We start from the raw sequence: 22,217 nt of genomic DNA, 5'->3' as shown, positions 1-22,217 counted from the left end.
ATGACCTCTCCTGCCCCCAGCTGCTCACGAAGATGGATGCCTGCACGGCCGCTGAAGACGTGGCGTTACGGCATGTGACGTCACGTCTTCAGCGGCCGTGCAGGCGTCCATCTTCGCGAGCAGCTTGAGGCAGGAGAGGTTGCTTTACACTGCCAGTCCCAACATGCCAAATGAATGAACAGCAACAATTTTTTTTGTTCTGCACCTCTGTACTCCTCAATTCTTTCCTTGCAGCATCTCTCCTTTCCACCTTCCATTTTCTCCTCAGTTTCTCCCCTCTTTCCAGCATATCTCTTCTTTCCTGACGATCTTCCATCTCTCTTTTATCGACATTCAGGCATACATTTTTGTGCCTAAGCAGCATGTACTCATGTATATGCCTTTGGTGAAGAGGCCTTTAGTTGGGAAGGTGATGGAGGCTGATTGTGAGGCCCTGGCTGATTTTTGGGAACAGAAACTTTTCAATAGCAAAACAATTTACCTGAGCTTGATGTAGTTGTTCCTGTTGTTTTGTTGATGAACAAAGAAGTGATTGGCTGGTCTGAGTTTAAGCTCATGGGGGAGTGTAATGTTCCAAAGGTAATTGCTCAGTCAATAATGGTTGGTTCAATAGCAAATACCATATCATTCCGGGTAATTAATAATTTAGGTGGTGAAATCTATACTATCATTACACAAGTAGTAAATAAATCATTACTTGATGGTTTTGTTCCTGGTGTATTGAAAAAAAGCAGTTGTATGCCCAATTCAAAAAGATGTTAGTATGATGAGTATTGATTTGTTGAATTACTGCCCAATTTCTAATTTGCCAATGTTAAGCCAAATTTTGAAAAAATGGGTGATTTTACCACTACAACAATATGATGATGATAATTGTGTTTTAGAGTGTTATTAGTTAGGGCAGGTTTTCTCAAAACTTTCCTGGGAACACCACAGCCAGTCATGTTTTCAGAATATCCACAATTTGCATGAGATACATTTTCATACCAAGGAGACTCAGACTATGCAAAATTCTCTCATGCATATTCATTGTGAATATCCTGAAAACCCACTGTATTGTGGGGACCCCAGGACAGGTTTAGGAAGCAATGAATTAGGATTTAGGAAACATTGCCTCTCCTGTCAAAGCTATATAAACACAACTTTCTTCCTCAATTAAAAAATAGAGACACATATTTAAGATCATGAGAGGGATAACGGAACATTTTGAGGGTGGGGGGAAAGGAAGTATAAATAGAAACTTTCAGGGAAGTTTCTATCTGACTGTCTTTGACCAAAATAAGTGGCAGCCACAGGGGAGAGTTGGGATGTTAGTCATTCTGAAGACTTTCTACTTCACTGGTATCTTTTAACAAATCACAGTCACCCTCACTTCAAAGGGATTGCATTCTACATATCAGAAGTTGAAATCAAACAATGAGCCTCTTTTAGAAAGTTTTTTTTACTACAGACAGTAAGTGTGAGAAAAGCAGTGGTAATTTTCTAAATAAAAAAGACAGCGAGTCAGGTCATTTGGCAGCCTCCACCTTCTACTGTTTCCCAGTAGGGAACAAGAAGCAAGTTCATTAAAGCTCCAGGTTGGTAACCTTGTATGACCTGGCAGAAAATCACCCCTGGAGAAATGTCTAGTGAGTCAAATCCTTGTGTGCATTTCTGTATACCAATCAATTCAGGATAGTCCTGTTTCTGGCTGGTACTGTAAGGCTTATAAGAAACAAGTGGTGAAAAATAAGGGATTTTTCTATTTATTATATTTATATATATACACACACACACACACACATATGAAACAAGGGAGTGGAATTGGGTGAACACTGAATATTTAAGAGGACACTATATAAAAAAAAGTTTTGAGTATTTTGGGGGGAATATAATCATTAGAATACTATTGATTAAAATGACTGGACTTTGGTTCTGCTCATTTTTCATGTATGAATGCACCTCTTTTTCACTCAAATTTTTAAATCGTGTTTAATTTTTTGATACATAGAAATGAATATAATTCTAGTTGCTTTTTTTTTGTATTATTATTGGTAATGTAAGGCACCCCCTTTTCCATCTAAACATCTGAAGTGACTATTTAAAATTCCAAACATGTTAAATGCAGAGCAAGTAGACGAGTCTTCTTCATAGTACCTGGTCTCTGCAGTTGTCCTAAGGCAACCTACTGAAGTAAGAAGCCAGGGGAAACATTATCCATATCCTGCATCATCTGTGCATATCAATTAATAGAATTTGATTAGTGTTAGCAGCTGTCTGCATATCAGCAAATATTCATGCACACCTAGCATGTAACAAGTGGTATTACCTCTGACTGTGCATGTAAAACTGCCCACCACAAAAGCTTCACCCCGAGTTATTAGTTGCCCCGCTTATAGTAGTATAAATAATTTACTTATATCTAGCCTTATAAAGAGTCTCTCTCTCAGCCCAAAATGTAATATGCATTGAGCTAAAATAGCTGTGCAGTATCAGGAAAATTAACCTAGCCACACCCCTTTTTTATCCAGGTGCTGTTTCACAATTGTATAGCAAAATGATGAATCTAGGCCACTGCTCCTTATAGATCATATTACCTGATATAAACATTGAGAGAAGGTGTCTTATCCCATGCCACCAACTATGGCCACTGTAATTTAAAATGAGCCTGAAGGTAGAAAATGCAATGAGTTCAGGAGCTTGACAAGACCAGGTATGGGGTGATATCTTCCATAGAGGTCTTTTTGTGGCCATCGTATAAGGTCATAATAGGCAGTGCGCTTAGGAAATATCGTTGGGCTGCTTCCTCATTAGGAATACCAAAAAATATTGTGCCCAGATGGAAACTGCATGCATGACATTGACTTATATCCATTCTCTGAGGACAAGCCTGCTGGAGCACTTGCACCTTCTCCTACAGCTGTCTCAGATGTGATTTCTTTACTTGTCCCTGCTGAACCTCCAGCTCCATTTCCTGCTTTGCCCCTGGCCAGCTTCTGCAGCTGGTTCAATTGGTACGCTGCCAGCAGCAGACAACAGAAGCCAAATTAAGCTGTAGTGGCTGGATTCATGTGATATGCCATGTGCTCTTTTATAGCAAGTCACATGTGTGGGAATGGTTAGGATGATTCAACCATTAGCAGATGTTAATACAGTTTATTGTGTCTGAAAATGTTAAAGTACCAAAAATCAGTTTACTATTCCTCTGGAGGGTTAGTGAAAATTCTGTTTTTAAAACCTGTGTTAGCATTAATGAGCATTATTTTCTATGCCTTAATTTTACAATTGGTTAATTCTATCTCCATCCCTCATTATCCTAAAATTCTGAGCTGTTCACTTAGCACTCATTTTAATGTGCAATAATGTCAGCTATAGCACATAAAATGGAAAACCAGCACCCCATATTTGAATACCGTGAACTATTTTCTGCATTAATGTGTTAGCGCAGCTTAGTAAATAGGCCCCAGTATGTTTCATCACATTAACAACTGCATTCTGCTCTAAATCTTTTTCAGCTGATATTTCTTTGGGTGAAAAGTACCTTTTCACATCTTTGGCACTGGTTCCGATAAAATTTTCCTCTGCATCTTTTCTTTCAGCTTCCATCTCTTTGGGTAAATGAGATAACAGGTCTGCATTACTGTTCAGTCAACCAAGTTTGTATAGGATTTCAAAATCAAGCTCTGTGAGGTGCATCAGCCACCTCGGCTCTACTGCTTGTTCTTTTCCTGTCTCTGTGTGTTTCAAAGGGTTATGATCTGTTCTCAGTGTATACTTGCAGTACAGTAGATACTCCCAGGAATTTTTCCATCTTGGGCCCATTTTATAGCCAAAAGCTCCAATTTGAAAGTGTAATCATTTATGTCATTGTTTTCCAACTCATGAAATCTCTGACTCCCATAAGCAATAACCCTTTCTTATCCATCTTGCACAGCTCAGAATAGCTCCCAGTCATTTAAAATTAGTTTCTGAGGTCAATATGAATGGAATATTCAATATAGAAAATGAGATACTGGTTCGGTTGTCAATTTCAACGTTTCAATTGCTTGTTGATAAATGATTGTTTCATAAACATAGTACTGGTTTCACTTTTTTCCAGGGTTTTCCAACTAACAATTGTAACTGACACTTCAAATAGGTAGCTGCAATAGGACCTTCATAACACCCGTACATGCAATTGAGATTTAGCATGAAATGCCCGGGTCATCTTTAATCATTGGTTCATCACTTTCACAAGGAAAACGTCTCTTTGCTCTATTTTTTTAAATGTTTTAAATGCAAAATAAAATTAACAACTTCCCTTAAGACTGCAAAGAGCAGTTTAATTCATATATAAAAGTCTTTCTAAAGAAAAAATGAAACCACTCAATCTCTGAATTCATCCCTGCAGGGTATAAAGATAGTACACTTCTAATCTCCAATAGTGTTTGATCCTGAGCAATCACAGTGTACAATGATTCAATGTCAAATGTGACAAGAAAAAAATCTTCTTCAATATGTACAGTTTCCAAAAAGGGAAGGATATGCGTACTATCTTTAACATAAGAGATTGTTTTGGGTACCTCCGGCTTCAAGAGATCATCTACGAATAAACAAATGGGTTCCAAAACAGAGTTCTGTTTCTAGATAAAGGATATCCATACTATACAATTAGGCGGGCCTATAACATAGAAACATAGAAATGACGGCAGAAAAAAGACCAATCAGTCCATCAGGTCTGCCCAGCAAGCTCCCACACTTATTTTCCCATACTTATCTGTTTCACTGACCATCAAGTTCGGGGTCCTTGTTGGTAACTGATTCAAATTTCCTGCCTCACCCTGCCATTGATGCAGAGAGTTATGTTGGAGTTGCATCAAAGATGAGCATAAGGCTTAATGGTTATGGGTAGTAACCGCCACATCAAGCAATTTACCCCGATGCTTGTTTACCCAGACTGCACAGATCCATGCCTTGTTGGATGATGTCTGAATGTAAATCCTCTTTTCCACATTTCGCCCTGCCATTGAAGCAGAGAGCAATGCTGTATATGCATTCAAAGTGTTATATCAGGCTTAATTAGTTTAGGGTAGTAACCACCACAATAAGCAAGCTACCCCCATGCTTGTTTATCCAGACTGTGTAGTTCAGTCCTTATTGGTTGTCTGAATGCAACTCCTCTTTTCCACATTTTCCCTTGCCGTTGATGCAGAGAGCAATGTTGGAGTTGCATTAACCGTGTGAAGGCTTTTTGAGTAAGGGTAGTAACTACCAGATAGTAGCCTCCATTCCAGCAAGCCACCCCCATGGCTCTTCTCTTCATTCCCATCTTCTAGCCTTTATGGATCCACAGTGTTTATCCCATGCCCCTTTGAAATTCTTCACAGTTTTAGTCTTCACCACTTCCTCTGGAAGGGCGTTCCGGGCATCCATCACCCTCTCCGTGAAGGAATACTTGCTAACATTGGTTCTGAGTCTTCCTCACTAGAGTTTCAAATTGTGACCCCTTGTTCTACTGATTTTTTTTCCAACGGAAGAGGTTTGTTGTTGACCATGGATCATTAAAACTTTTCAAGTATCTGAAAGTCTGTATCATTTCACCCCTGCCTCTCCTCTCCTCCAGGGTATACATATTTAGGTTCTCTAATCTCTCCTGATTGTTATGTTTTTGGAAGAATGTGAACCCTGGGCTGAGATGAGAGGTGTCTCCACCCACAGGGAGGAGCCCTGTGAGCCTCATAATCAGCAGGAGCAGACTCAGTGGCGTGGGACACAGCTAGACGTAGAGACTTTATTATAAATGGAGAAAACAATAATGTCCACAGAATAGCAGATGTAGTAGTACAGTACTGAGCTATGTGGGAAGCCCAGAGGGAGATGAGAAGATCCGGTAATAGCCCACAGAGTGGGTTATGCCGGGAATCCCCTCTGAAGGGTGCCGGCACCTCATTAACACAGATCCGGTAGTGGCCTGCGGAGGGGGGTACGCTGATACTGTCGGTATAGTAGATGTTGAAGCACTGGTAGAGATGCCGGAACCTGAAAGTGGCTCCTGAAGTTGGTGTGCAGATATTTTGTAGTGCAGGAAAGCTGAATGACTTCTATTGAAGGAAGGCGGTAGTGACCCGAGGTATGAAGAACACCACGTAGGATCCTTAGCACAGTTTGTATATTAGAAGTCAGTGTAGGTACTCACAGAAAATGGTTCCTGGAGAGAGAGAGAAACCTGAGAAGCAGGTCTGTTGCAGTCAGGCAGGTAGGCCCACCAAGGAGTGGATAGCTGGGAATGCTGGGGAGCTCCCAAGGAGCGTGTACTCAGAGCGTCCAGATGCCAAGACCAAGTCTGGAACAGGAATTCCTTGAAGAGGAGGGCAAGGACTGGTTGGATAAAATATGCAAGCAGGTTGACATCTCGGGAGGGAACGCCCCCGAGGTTCCCGCCATGACGTCTTCAAGAGAGGCCCTTGCATATGCGTGCACGCGCCTAGGTGATTCTGGATCCAAGATGGAGGTTGGCAGCACCCATGCTGTCCCAGGAACGCCGGAGAGTTGAGCGGGGATTAGCAGAGGCCGCCATTCTTCCCAGACTTGATGGAGCAGGGAAAAAAAGAGGTGATTATGAGAGGTTGCACCGTCTGCGACAGACAGGCATAACAGTACCCCCCTTGTTAGGGCCCCTCCCAGGGGGTTTTGGCTTCCAATGATGTGACCTGTGAAACTGCTGGATTAACTCCTTGTTGAGGATGTTACATGCAGGCTCCCAACTATTTTCCTCAGGATCAAATCCCTTCCAGGAAATAAGATTCTCCCATCATCTGCCGTGTTTTCTTATGTCAAGGATGTCTTCAACTTGATACGTGATGTCTTCTTTGTCAGAGAGAGGCTGGGGTTCCGGTGTTTTCCTGAATAATTTTCACAGGATAAGTGGTTTCAGAAGGGAGATATAGAATGCATTATGTATTCTGAGTGCCAGTGGTAACTTCAAACTGTACGTGACTGGAGCCAGGTGTCAACGAACTGAAAAGGGTCCTATGTACCTTGGCACAAATCGAACTGATGGCAGTTTAAGGCAGATGAAATGGGTACTAAGCCATACCTTGATGCCGGGTTGTAATTGTGGAGCGGCTCTGTGATGGGCAACATAGAACATTTTAGCCTGTTGTCCAGCCTTGTGGAGACGTTCTCTTGTGTGCTCCCACAACTGATGTAATTCTTCGCCGATGCCTGGGCTGCAGGAGAAGCTTCAGATAATGGCAGTTGTAGTGGAGGTAATGGCTGACATCTCTAAACAAGTTGAAAAAGTGATGACCCAGTTGAAGTGAATTGATGCAAATTCAGTGTGAATTCAGCCCAGGGGAGCAATTCAGACCAATCATTCTATCTGGAGTTCACATAAGCCCTGAGGAATTGTTTTAGTGTACGGTTCGTTCTTGCTATCTGCCTGTTGGCTTGCGGGTGGTACGCTGAAGATCCAATGAGATGTCAAATTTCTTGCACAGGGATCTCCAAAACGTAGCCGTAAACTGAACCTCTCTGTCCAAGAGGATGTGTTTAGGCATGCCATGTAGACAGAAGATGTGTTGGATGAACAGCCTTGCTAATTCCGGGGCAGACGGTAAGCTGGGCAGTGCCACAAAATGTGCCATTTTGTAAAAGCGATAATGGTGACCCAAATGGTATTATTACCATTGGATAAAATGGTATTATTACCATTGGATAAAGGCAAATCAATGATAAAGTCCATGGCAATGTGTGTCCATGGTTCACTAGGAGCAGACAGTGGTTGGAGGAGTCCCCAGGGATGGCCAGCTAGAGGTTTCTGTCTCTTGCAGGTGGAACATGACTCTACATAGGCCCTTACGTCTTTCTTCATAGAGGGCCACCAATAGTACCTTTGTAAGGTGGTGAATGTTCGGGACTGTCCAGGGTGATTTGCAAGCAGGGAATCATGGGCCCATCTGAGGACCTTCTTCCTGAGGGAGAGAGGTACCACTGTCTTTCCAGCTGGAACCATGTGTGTGGCTGAGAGAAGGGCCCTGGTAGGGTCAATGATATGCCTTGGTGTGTCCGGGATATCTTCTGGAACGAAGGAATGGGAGAGTGCATCTGCCCAGGTATTCTTGTCCACTGGACGATACTTCAATAAGAAATCAAATCAATTAAAAAATAGGGACCAGCACACTTGTCTATGGTTCAAGCATTGCGCATGACGCAGGTATGCAAGATTTTTATGTCTGTGTAAACCGTTATCTGGTGTTGTGTACCTTCGAGCCATGGAGGCCATTCTTTGAATGCCAATTTGATGGCAAGTAGCTCCTTGTCTTCTATCCCATAATTCCACTCGGGAGGAGAGAAACGCCGAGAGAAGAGGGAACAGGGATGTAATGTGTGGGTGTCACTGTGTTGACTAAGGACAGCACCAACTCCAGCGTCCAAAACATCTACCTCGACAATGAATGGTCGTCGGGGATTTGGATGGCATAAGCATGGTTCCTGAATAAATGTTTCTTTAAGTTTCTGAAAGGCATCAATGGCTTATGTAGACCAGTGAGAGGGATTGGCTCCCTTTTGTGTCATGGCTTTAAGAGGCAAGGTCAAGGTGGAATAGTGATGAATGAAGGACCTGTAGTAGTTCGTGAATCCGAGAAATCTTCACAAAGCCTTAAGTCCAGTAGGTTGGGGCCAGTCCTGGATGCTTTTGGTCTTTTGCAGGTCCTTTTGGGATCCCTGGCTGGATACCACATAGCCAAGAAATGGAACGGATTCCTGATGGAAAGAACATTTCTCAAATTTGGCGTATAGGTGGTTATCCCTGAGTATTTGGAGGATGTTGGTGACGTTTACTTGATGGCTCTGTAGGTTTTGAGGGAAGATCAGAATGTCATCAAGATATACTACCACACAACTGTATAACATGTCCATGAAGATTTCATTCATCATGTTTTGAAATACAGCTGGGGTGTTGCAAAGGCCTAAGGGCATGACTAAATATTCAAAATGGCCATCATGGGTATTAAATGCTGTTTTCCATTCATCACCCTGGCGAATACGGACAAGTTGTATGCCCTTCTGAGGTCCAGCTTTGTGAATATTTTGTCCCCTTGGAGCCGATCAAAGAGTTCAGAGATCAGTGGCAATGGATATCGATCCTTCATAATCACCTCTTTTAATCCACTGTAGTCTATACATGGCAAAGGGATCCATCCTTCTTACCCACAAAAAAGAATCCGGCCCCAGCTGGAGGTTTAGGTCTGATGAAGCCCGTTGCCATATTCTCTTGAATGTAGGCTGACATAGCCTGAGCCTCTGACAGAGAAAGTGGGTATGTTACCGTGGAGCACTAGGAGAGCGGTCCCCATTAGAGAAAGTGTGCCCTTGGGCCCCTGGCACAACCCCATGCCAAGGGTAGGTGTAGCATGGGCCCGACCCCCAGCCGGACCTGCATGCCTCTGGAACCAACATGTGGAGTGCTGGTGATGAACAGTCCTCCGACCATTCCTGGCCCTTTCAGACCTGCTGCTGGGATGGCAAGAGGCAGCAGGCCAGACTCAGGGCGTGGGCAAACGAAGGATCAGGAACAGACGACGAAGTCTCAGGAACCACAGACTGTAGACGTAGACTCTAAAGCAAGGTACTGTAGACACAGACTCTGAGCAAGGTACTGTAGACGCAGACTCTGAAACAAGCAGGGAGGTACAGATGTTGGCACTGTCCCTCAGGGCGCCATACACAGCCAGTACAACTGGTCTGATCATGGACCACCCTGTCCCACATCCGCAGGAGTGGAACCAGCGCAGGAAAGGAAATATGCTGCACAAAGCAGTCCAGAGTAATGTACTGCACACCGGCAGTCTAAAGCGATACTGCACACCGGCAGTCTAAAGCAGGTTACTGCACACCAGCAGTCAGAAGCAAGTTAAAACTTCAGGGTCAGTAACAAACACCAAGGAACATCATGAAGCATCAGGGCGTGCAAAACACGGACACCAAGCTGAAGCAAATATAGAGGCCTGACGAAGTGCTGGAAGAGGAGACATCCAGAGAGGTGTAACTCCAATGCAAGGCAAGGCATGAGCGCTGGAGCAAGGCTTTTATAGCCCAGAAGCAGGCAACTCCCTGGGAGAAGTCCAGCGGGTCCGCCCCTTGCTGGCTCCATAAGAGTGGAGAGGAGCCATGGGCCCGCCCCTTAGGAGAAGGGCATGGTCCACACCACAGCATCCAGGCTGCAGTGAAACAGGGCTTGAGTAGGCCCCAAACACCGAAGGCCTCCCAGGCCATGGAGCCGGATCCGGACAATTGCTCAGGCGAGGCCCTGGATTCGGAGCGGCCTCCAAAAGAAGGTGATATGCCTCCCGTGGCGCAGCTACAGGAGGAATCGTAACAGAATACACCCTTCCTCTGGGTGGTTCGGAATTACTGTATTCTTCGCTCCATAAGACGAACATTTTTTCCCCTAAAAGTGGGGGAAAATTGTGCATCTTACGGAGCGAATATAAAAAAAACTAAAAAACTAACTACAACCCCCCACCCTCCTGACCTCCTCCAAGACCTGCCAAAAGTCCCTGGTGGAACAGTGGGGGTTCGGGAGCGATCTCCTGCACTTGGGTCGTTGGCTGCCAGTAATCAAAATTGTGCCGACAGCCCTTTGCCCTTACTATGTCATGGGCTATCGGTGCCATTGGTCAGCCCCTGTGACATAGTAAGGGTAAAGGGCCGTCAGCTGCCAGTAATCAAAATTGTGCCGACAGCCCTTTGCCCTTACTATGTCATGGGCTACCGGGGCCATTGGTCAGCCCCTGTGACATAGTAAGGGTAAAGGGCCGTCGGCTGCCAGTAATCAAAATGACGCCGACAGCCCTTTGCCCTTACTATGTCATGGGCTACCAGGGCCATTGGTCAGCCCCTGTGACATAGTAAGGGAAAAGGGCCCTCGGTGTCATTTTGATAACTGGCAGCCGATGACCCAAGTGCAGGATATCGCTCCCGGACCCCCGCTGGACCACCAGGGACTTTTGGCAGGTCTTGGAGGGGGTGTCAGGAGGGTGGGGCGTTGTAGTTAATTAAATTTAAAGGGTTGGGATGGTGGTTTTTTTGGAGGGGGATTCCCACAGAAAGAGAACGATAAATGTTTTTTGATCTGGGGAGTGGACCGAAATGGCCCTCCCCAGGCCCGAAAATGAAATGGAGACAAAAAAATATTTTATGCACTCCCTAATTTGCCTGGGAACAGAGCTGGTTTAGCACACCATTATTATTATTTTTTTTTTAATTTTCCCTTTCTGAATCCTAGGTGCATCTTATGGTCAGGTGCATCTTATGGAGCGAAAAATACGGTAGGTACTAAATTGATGGCACAGTCAAAGGATCGGTGAGGGGGCAGAGTATCAGCTGCCTTAATAGAGAATATGTGCTGGTAGGATGTATATTGCTGAGGTAGGCCCAGAAGGGAGGTGACAGTAGTCTGGCATGGCATGGGGATGACCACTTGTAGACATTTACCATGGCAGTCTCTTCCACATTAGGACAGTTCCAAGTTGTTCCAATCGAACTGTGGCGAGTAACCAAGGTATTCTAAGCACGACCGGGTATATAGCTTTATCCAAAACCAGGAAGAAGATGGTCTTTGAGTGGAGCGACCCCGTGCAGAGACGAATAGGCTGAGTAGAGTAAGTAACCTAATCAGGAAGTGGCTCACCGTGTATAGATGATAGCAGCAGTGGCGTAGATGTTTGGACGGTGGGAATTCGTTGGTGCTCTACGAGTTGTCTAAGTATGAAGTTTCCCCGGCTCTGGAGTCTACTAGGGCTAAAGTGTGGAACTCAGGTGTATTTGAAATGATGGAGACTGGAAGAGTCAGTGGAGGAGATGGAGAAGTTAGACCTAGGAGGAGTCCTCCGGCGGATCCTAGGTCTGCGAGTTTCCCGGACAGATAGGACAGGAGGGAACTGCATGGTCAGGCTGCCCACAATACATGCAGAGGTCTAATATTTTACGATAATGCCTCTCCTTGGCTATTAGATGACTGGGGCTCAATTGCATGGGTTCTTCCCTCCTTGATACTGGGTATGGAAGTGGTCTGTGTAACTGGAACAGGATGAGAGCGTGGAACATCCGGTGTGAAATTCTTAGGACTCTTTATTTCTTGCAAGGATTCACGCAAGCGACGATCAATTTCTCCGGTGAGATCAATGAGGGAGTCCAAGGTATCAGGTAGCTCACAGGCTGCTAACTCGTCCTTGTTGTGATAGTTAAGACCTTCCAGAAAAAGAGTCCAAAGACAACCCAGGTCCCACAGTAACTCATATGACAAAGTTTTAAACTCAATAACATAGTCCGTCATAGGTTTGGTGCCTTGTTGAAGGTGTAGGAGTGCAGATCCAGCGATGGTCTTACAAGCGGGGTCATCAAACACTGAACAAAATAGGGTAAGAAAACCCATCAAATCACTGAGGACAGGATCATTACACTGCCAGAGAGGTGAAGCCCAGGCCAGGGCTTTCCCATCTAAAAGAGACAGGATGTACGTATTGTGATTTGATGGGTTTTACGTCTGGGAAGTAGGTAGGCTGTAAGGAGAAGTGCATACAGCACTGGTTCAGGAAGCCTCTGCATAATAGTAGATCACCTGTAAAATGAGTGGGTGTAAGTAAGGGCACAGAAAGTCTTACAGGTCCAGCAGGTGAAGAGGCGGTAGCCTTGTCAGGCAGAGATGCAGTGTTCAGTCAAAGAACTTAGCTGATTGAAGGCATTAGTCAGTGTCTCCAATGCCCTTTGCTGGTCAGCCAGATGCTGGGCCAGGCCAGGAAGCCTGAAGGGCTGAGAGCTGAGCTGGGTCCATGAGGTTAGCAATCTGTTATGTTTATGGAAGAATGTGAACCCTGGGCTGAGATGAGAAGTGTATTCGCCCACAGGGAGGAGCCCTGTGAGCCTCACCGTCAGCAGGCAGGCACAGACTCAGTGGCGTGGGACACAGCTAGAAGTAGAGACTTTATTATAAACTAGCTGTACCCGGCCACATGTTGCCGTGGCTCAGTTAGGTTTAATTGCGTATTTGCTCTGCTCTGGCCGTCCCAACTCCCTCCCCCCCATTCCCCGGCTGTGGATGGACTGGCTCGGCAACTCTTCTACCCTTTCCTCCTCCTGTGTGTAACTGTCCGGCAGTCCCTAACCCCTACCCCCTTCCCCAGCGGTGGAGGAACGGGCTGAGCCATTTCTCGGAGCGGCGACTCATCTGCCCTTTCCTCCTCCCCTCTGTGACACCCAGCACGTAGCACAGAGCTCTATGGTCCGCACATGCGCAGTAGAGAGCTGCTCTCTACTGCGCATTTGCGGTCCGTCGGTCAGAGCCCATTTATATTGTAGACAAGCCGTTAAGCCCGTTAAAACGGGCTACATCCCTCTGTCTCTCACCTCCCCCTCATTCTCTCTCCCCTCACTCTTCACCACCCCCTCCCCCACCCACTCCTCTCCACCCTCCCTCTCCTCTCACTCAGTCCCTCCCTCCCTTTCTCCCCCCCTCTCCCTCACTCCCTCCTCTCCCTCACTCCCTCCCACTCAGTCCCCCCTCTCTCTCCCTCCCACTCACTCAGTCCCCCCTCTCCCTCCTACTCACTCAGTCCCCCTCTCCCTCCCTCCCTCCCACTCAGTCCCTCCCTCCCTCTCAGTCCCTCCCTTCACCCGCCTCCATTTCCTTCCGACGCCGTACTCGCAACTCCTCGCAGCCCACACCCACCTCCATTTCCTCCCGGCGCCGTAAGCGCTACTTCCCGCAACCCTCACCCGGCTCCATTAACTCCTCCCGCTCCTGCCGGCAGATCTCGGGGGGGGGGGGGTCACTCCCGCGCGCGCGGCAGTGACCCCCCCCCTGAGATCTGCTGGCAGATCTGGGGAGGAGAAGTAGCGGCACCGCGCGCGCGGTGCCGCTACTTCTCCTCCCGCTCCTGCCGGCAGATCTCGGGGGGGGGGGGGCGCGGGAGTGACCCCCCCCCCCGAGATCTGCCGGCAGATCTGGGGAGGAGAAGTAGCGGCACCGCGCGCGCGCGGCGCCGCTGCTTCTCCTCCCGCTCCTGCGGCCCCACCGCCATTTTTTTTTTCTGACCGACGTCCTTGCCCGCACATGCGCAGTAGAGCTGCGCTCTACTGCGCATTTGCGGGCCATCGGTCACAGGCCATTTATAAGGTAGATAGCGTGTGTTGCTTTACGTCCAACAGATGGTGCTGTTTTTTCCAAAAAAAGCATGTTTTTACCTGTCACAGGTGTGACATCTATATAATATAGGTATATTAAAACATGTGCATATTTGAAAGCAACATTGTGTCAAAATTTCAAAGCAATTGGTGAAGAACTTTCGGAGATTTAAGATTTTGAACAAACGAACATTTGCATTTTTATTTATATAGATGGAGAAAACAATAATGTCCACAGAATAGCAGATGTAGTAGTACAGTAGTGAGCTATGTGGGAAGCCTAGAGGTAGACCACAGATGAGAAGATCCGGTAGTGGCCCGTGGAGCGGGTTATGCAGGGAATACCCTCTGAAGGGTGTAGGCACCTCAGTAACACAGATCCGGTAGTGGCCCGCGGACCGGGGTACGCCGATATTGTCAGTATAGTAGATGTTGAAGCACTGATAGAAATGCCGGAACCGGGAAGTGGCTCCTGAAGTTGGTGTGCAGATATTCTGTAGTGCAGGAAAGCTGAATGACGTCTATCGAAGGAAGGCGGTAGTGGCCCGGGGTATGGGGTACACCATGTATGATCCTTAACACAGTTCGTATAGTAGAAATCAGTGTAGGTACTCCCAGAAGATGGTTTCTGGAGAGAGAGAGAGTCCTGAGAAGCAAGTCTGTAGCAGTCAGTCAGATAGGCCCTCCAAGGAGCAGATAGCTGGGAAACCCAGGGAGCCCCTGGGGAGCGGGTACTCAGAGCGCCCAGATGCCAAGACTATTTCAGGAACAGGAATTCCTTGAAGAGGAGAATTCTGCAAGACGGAACTCCTTGCTAACCCAAGGAAGGCAAGGGCTGGTTGGATTAAATACGCAAGCGGATTGATGTCATTGGGAGGGGACGCCCCCAAGGTTCCTGCCATGACATCTTCAAGAGAGGCCCTTGCACACACGCGCCTAGGTGATTCCGGGTCCAAGATGGCGGTCGGCAGTGCCCACGTTGTCCCGGTTATGCCGGAGATGTTGGCGGGGTTTGGCAGACTTGATGGAGCGGGGAAAAAAGAGGTGAGCATGAGAGGTCACAGCGGTCTGCGACCGACAGGCGTAACACTCATAAGTCATTTCATGAAGACCATCCTCCTTTTTGGTCACCCTCTGGACCACCTCCATCCTGTCTCTGTCCCTTTGGAGATACGGTCTCCAGAACTGAACACAGTACTCCAGGAGAGTCCTCACCAAGGCCCTGCACAAGGGGATCATCACTTCCTTTCTCTTACTAGATATTCCTTTCTCTATGCAGCCCAGCATTCTACTGGCTTTAGCTATCGCCTTGTCACATTGTTTTGCCGACTTCAGATCATTAGACACTATGACCCCAAGGTCTTTCTCCTGCTCCATGCACATCAGCCCTTCACCCCCCATCAAATACAGTTCCTTCGGATTTCCACACCCCATATGCATGACTCTGCACTTCTTGGCATTGAATCTCAGCTGCCATATCTTCGATCACTCTTCCAGCTTCCTTAAATCCCATCTCATTCTCTCCACTCCTTCCGGCATGTCCACTATGTTGCATATCTTAGTATCATCCGGAAACAGACAAACCTTACCTTCTATCCCATCCGCAATGTCACTCACAAAGATATTGAACAGGACTGGTCCCAACACCGATCCTTGCGGCACCACGCTTTATACCGCTCTCTCTTCAGAGTAAGTTCCATTTACCATCACACATTGTCTTCTGTTCGTCCACCACCTCAGCACTCACTCCTAAGCTTCTCATTTTACTCACAAGCCTCCTGTGCGAGACCCTATCAAAAGCTTTGCTGAAATCCAAGTAGATGATATCAAGCACTCTTCCTTGATCCAATTCCCTAGTCACCCAATCAAAAACGTCAATCAGATTTGTCTGACAGGAAATTCCCCTGGTGAATCCATGCTGCCTCTGGTACAGCAATTCTTCTGACTTTAGATAGTTCACTATTCTTTCTTTCAGCAGCGACTCCATTACTTTTCCCACCACTGACAAGAGGCTAACCGGCCTGTAGTTTCCAGCCTCTTCTCTGCTTCCACTCTTGTGAAGCAGGACCACCACCGCTATTCTCCAATCACTCGGCTACACTCCCATTTCTAGGGATCTATTGAACAGGTCACACAGCGGACTCGCCAGCACATCTCTGAACTCCCTTAGTATCCTGGCATGAATCTCATCAGGCCCCATGGCTTTGTCCACTTTCAGTTTTCCTAGCTCTTCCCATACATTCTCATTCTGTAAACGGAGTCTTGTCAACCAGCAACAGTCCTTCTACAGTGTCTTCTTTAGTGAACACTGAACTGAAGTATTTGTTTAATATTTCAGCCATTTCTTCATATCTGTCCACACAATGTTCTTTGTCACATTGCAATTTCCCTATGCCACTTCGGGCCTCCTTTCTTTCTCTGATATATCTGAAAAATGTTTTGTGTCCTCTCTTTTCCTCTTTGGCAATTCTTTCTTCCGCTTGACCTTTTGCTTTCCTGATTTCTTTCTTCATCTCCCTCAGTAGGGATGTGCAGAGCAAAATTTTATGTTCATATTTTTTATGTCCGAAAGGGGGTCCCACTTGCGGCCAATATGGACATAAAAAAAATCCAATGAGTTGGGTATATGTACATATGTGCAAAAAAAAAAATTAAACCCCCTCACCCTCCTTAATCCCCCCCCCAGACTTACCACAACTCCCTGGTGATCGAGCGAGGAGTGAGGACGTCATTTCTGCAATCCTTGGCGAGAAGCATGTGACGTTGGCGGCACGTCGAGTGACGCGGCGTCACGTGATTCCCGGCTCGTTCGCGCCGGACGGCTCGTTCGGCCCAAAAAGAACTTTTGGCCAGCTTGGGGGGGCCTCCTGACCCCCCCAAGCTGGCCAAAAGTTCTTTTTGGGCCGAACGAGCCGTCCGGCGCGAACGAGCCGGGAATCACGTGGCGCCGCGTCACTCAGACGCGACGTCACGTGATTCCCGGCAAGGATTGCAGAAATGGCGTCCTCACTCCTCGCTCCATCACCAGGGAGTTGTGGTAAGTCGGGGGGGGGGGGTTAAGGAGGGTGAGGGGGTTTATATTTTTATTTTGGCTCAACAATCGCGATTTCCCACATATCGAACATATCTATGTTCGATATGTGGGAAATCCGATCGTTTATGTCGAATCAATTTTTTAAGTAAAAAAAAAATATGAGTTGCGTTTTACTAATGCGGTCAATCCGAATGCACACCCCTATCCCTCAGTTTAAACAGATATTCTTCTTTGTGTTCCTTTTTTTTGGGATCCTTTATACTTCTTGGATTCTGTTCTTTTTGCCTTAATCTTTTCAGCCACTTCCTTTAAAAACCAGATCAGTTTCTTTTTCCTCTTACTATTTATTGCTTTCCTAACATATAGATTTGTTGCCTTTGTAATAGATCCTTTTAATTTAGCCAACTGTTGTTCCAACTCACCATTTTCTCCCAGTCTTCCAGTTCATTCTCCAAGTAAATTCCCATTTTGACAAAGTCCGTATTTAATAGGGATGTGAATCGTTTTTGACGATTTAAAACAATCGTCAGATATATTTTAAATCGTCAAAAATCGTTAGAGCCGCGATACAATAACAATTCCCCCGATTTATTGTCAAAAATAGTGAGGGCAAAGGTAGCGCCGGCGCCATTTTGAATATTGGCAAATCGGCCCGAGTGCAGAAGGTCGCTCCCAGACCCCCGCTGGACTTTTGGCAAGTCTTGTGGGGGTCAGGAGGCCCCCCCAAGTTGTCCAAAAGTCCCTGGGGGTCCAGCGGGGGTCCGGGAGCGATCTCCTGCACTCATGACGTCAGGTCACAGTAACCAAAATGGCGCCGGCGCTACCTTTGCCCTGTCATATGGTAAGGGCAAAGGGCCACCGGCGCCATTTCTCTTAACGCAGCCGTGGCCCGAGAGTGGGAGATCGCGCCGGGACCCCCCCACTGGACACCAGGTAATTTGAAACATTTTGGGGGGGTTCAGGAGGGTGGGGGATTTCTTTTAAAGGGTCGGGGTGGGTTTTAGGGTTGTTTTGGTGTGCCGTTTTCCCGCCCTCCCCCCTCCCCTGATTTCAAATTTTCTCTTCACCTGTCTTATCAATGTTTTACACTTAACTTGACAATGCTTATGTTTTATCCTATTTTCTTCAGATAGATCCTTCTTCCAATTTTTGAAGGATGTGTTTTTGGCTAAAATAGCTTCTTTCACCTCACCTTTTAACCATGATGGTAATTGTTTTGCCTGAGCTAACTCCTCCTCCAATCGTAGCTGGTTGGCTCTGAAAGGCCCCTCCTCACTTTGACCCTCCCCTTGAAACCATGGATTGGTTTCCCCAGCTCCACCCTTAACCTCCCACACCTGTGTTTCTTCTGCTCTTGTAATGTCTGGGGGAAGGAACCAAGGAACGTCCTTACCCTGGTGTTGCGGTATTTTCTTTCCCCTCTTCTCTCGGACTCTTAGTTCCGGGGTTTTTAACTGACCCCTCTGGTTTGGGATATAGACCCCATCACAATGGCGCCCCCAATGCGTTAATACAGCGATTTCTATTCGTGGCCCAGCTAAAATTAAAATTAACTACAACCCCCCCCCCCCCAAGACTTACCAAAACTCCCTGGTGGTCCAGCGGGGGGACCGGGAACCATCCCCTGCACTCTCACACCCTCAGTGCCGGTTTCATCATGGCGCCGATAGCCTTTGACCTACTATGTCACGGGGGAACAGGGAGCCATCCCCTGCACTCTCACACCCTCGGTGCTGGTTTCATCATGGGGCCGATAGCCTTTGACCTACTATGTTACAGGGGCTTCCGGTGCCATTGGTCAGCCCCTGTCACATGGCCAACGGCGCCATCGTGGCTCCTACCATGTGACAGGGGCTGACCAATGGCACCGGTAGCCCCTGTGACATAGTATGGGCAAAGGCTATCGGTGCCATTTTGATTACTGGCAGCCAATGGCCCGAGGGCAGGAGATCGCTCTGGGACCTCCGTTGGACCTCCAGGGACTTTTGGCCAGCTTGGGGGGGCCTCCTGACCCCCACAAGACTTGCCAAAAGTCCAGCGGGGGTCCGGGAGTGACCTCCTGCACTCCGGCCGTCGGATGCCAGTACTCAAAATGGCGCCGATCGCCTTTGCCCTCACTGTGTCACAGGAAAAATAGCAGAAAAAAGAAGAATGTCAACAAGAAATCAGTGCATATTATGGCTAGCAAATTAAAAAAATAACTTCTCTGGTCCCAAGCACAAATAAGTATGTTTCTAAAGAAGCACCTGAACAATCATTTTATTAGTTCTTAATAAACCCTTGCAATGCATTGTGAGTCACGAGACCCAGAGGCTAAATGTTTTTTTTTCTTTAATTTTAAAACCAGTTATTTTAATACACACTAGCCAGGAGTCTAAAAGCACTAGCTATATTAAACAGATAGAGATTTCAAAACATGTAGAAACAGAGGAAATATAGCAGAAAATAGAACAATGTCAGCAAGAAATCTGTCTATATTATGGCTGAAAAATTAAACCTTAAACTTCTCTGGTCACAAGCACAGATATGTGTGTCTTTGAAGAGACACCTGAACAATTATTTCACTTCTAAATAATATTACTTCTTAATGAACATAAGAACATAAGAAATTGCCCTGCTGGGTCAGACTAAGAGTCCATCAAGCCCAGCATCCTGTTTCCAACAGAGGCCAAACCAGGCCACAAGAACATGGCAATGAACCCCCTGCGGTGCCTTGTAAGTCAACAGAGCCAGAGGCTATCAGTTTTTTTTCTTAAACTTTAAAACCAGTTATTTCAATACACACTAGCCAGGAGCCTAAAAACACTAGCTAGATTAAATAGTTAAGAACATAAGAAATTTCCATACTGGGTCAGACCAAGGGTCCATCAAGCCCATCATCCTGTTTCCAACAGTGGCCAATCCAGGTTACAAGTACCTGGCAAGTACACAAACATTAAGGGGTAGATTTTCAAAGACCTACGCACGTAAAACCTGGGATTTCATGCACGTAGTTGGCTTTATGCACACCAGGCCTATTTTCAAAGGCCCAGCAACGCATGTAAAACCCTGGGATGGGTGTCAGTCCCAGGGTTGCTTAAAGAGGTGGTCTGGGAGTGGGGGGGGGGGGGGGAGGTCTGGGCATGGCTAGAGGTGCCCAGCCCAATGTCCATTTGCCAGTGTGCCGGGGGATTGCGTGCCGGCAGGGTGCTGGCGCGCGCAACCTGCGTATGTTCAAAGCAGGTGCAACAGGTAATACAAGGATTTTGGGGGGGTTTAGGATAGGGCTAGGGAGGAGGAAGGTTAGGGGAAGGGGAAGGAAAGTTAGTATAGGGGGTAGGGTATTTCCTTCCCAGGCCGCTCCTAAATTGGAGCGCCTGGGCGGAAACTGCGGAAGGCCGCAGGCATCAGCACACACAGGTTGCACAAATGTGCATCCCCTTACGCACGCTGACTCCCAATTTTATAAAATGCGCACCCCGGCGCACATGTTATAATATTGCATGTCCATGTGTGCGCATGCAAGCTTTTAAAATCTATCAAGTAGATCTCTTGTTAGAAATACCAGTATTAGCAGTGGCTATTCCCTAAGTCAGCTTGATTAATAGAGGTTAATGAACTTCTCCATCAAGAACGTATCCAAACCTTTTTTAACCCAGCTACACTAACTGCACTAATCACATACTCTGACAACAAATTCCAGAGCTTAATTATGTGTTAAATGAAAAAGACTTTTCTCCAATTTGTTTTAAATATGCTACTTGCTAACTTCTATTATCTGAAAGAGTAAATAACTAACTCACATTTACCCATTCTAGACCTCTCATGATTAAATAGACCTCTATCATATTCCCTCCAAGTCATCTCTTCTCCAAAATGACCAGCCTAATCTCTATAGCCTTTCCTCATAGGGGAGCCATTCCATCCCTTTTATTATTTTGGTCGCCCTTCTCTGTACCTTCTCCAGTGCAACTATAGCTTTTTTGTGTGGAATTTTAAAACATGCAACAATAGAGAAAATACAGCAGAAAATATAAAAATGTCAGCAAGAAATCAGTCTATATTATGTCAATCACATTAAAAATTAAACTTATCGGGTCACTACCACAGTTAAGTGTGTCTCTCTGATAGTTATAAGACTCAGACATACCCAATGATATATCTGGACATGAAGTAAACCAAAGAAATGTCTATGAACTGGATAGCAATCAAATTTCAACCACTCATGAGCTAGATACCTACAATGATAAGCCAAGCTCTGCCAGTGATGACTGAATACAAAACCAACAACAGAGAAGTTTAAATGTAAGACTATAACAGGTGACAGACAATGCTAATAATAAAGGCATCACAGAGGGTCCCGGCAGCACAAAGACACACCATGTTAAAGATTTTTCCAAAGTGGCCAGTGCTGTCTGAAATTCAGGCAGTATAAATCTTGTATAGGGGCTAGTTGTTTCTTTTTAGTGTTATCTGACTACCTACACAGGGTAAGCAATAAATGTTGTAAACTTGTATAATAAAACCTTACATGACTCCATTATTGTTTCAGCTTCATTTTAGATCCAACAGAGTGGAGCTATGGATTAGACGGGTGGGATAATTCCCCAGGAGCCCCAGCTTACATTTTAACCACTGAGGGAGTGGATATCCACCTATATAGCAGCAAAGTTGTGATTTGGTTGAGAGTTTCTATTTAAAATTCTAAATATAAGAGAGGTAATACAATTACAGATTAGAAACCAGAAGTTTTCTATGCTGGCACTTTGGTTTTAGAATGGGATACCAAAGGAATTAATGGCAGGAACATATTATAAAGCATTGAGGCGAAAAATGGAAACATTTTTTCCTTGGTACTGATTTTATGGGGTCAGGGATTGAGGAGAGCTGGGACTCTATAAGAATGTGAGTTATGGGCAGAGTAACTTGTTATTTTAAATTAGTTTTATGTCTAAATGCAGCATGTTATTGGTCCTAAGGGCCAGGGATGGAGGAAGCACTAGTAGGAATTCCCTAAGATTAGATGATTAAGAACACCATCACGTTTTTTAACTAGGGA

The sequence above is a fragment of the Rhinatrema bivittatum genome, chromosome 3 (assembly GCF_901001135.1).
Source record: "Rhinatrema bivittatum chromosome 3, aRhiBiv1.1, whole genome shotgun sequence".
Taxonomy (NCBI): domain Eukaryota; kingdom Metazoa; phylum Chordata; class Amphibia; order Gymnophiona; family Rhinatrematidae; genus Rhinatrema; species Rhinatrema bivittatum.
The sequence above is the reverse complement of the archived record's forward strand: the minus strand, read 5'-3'. Positions refer to the sequence as shown.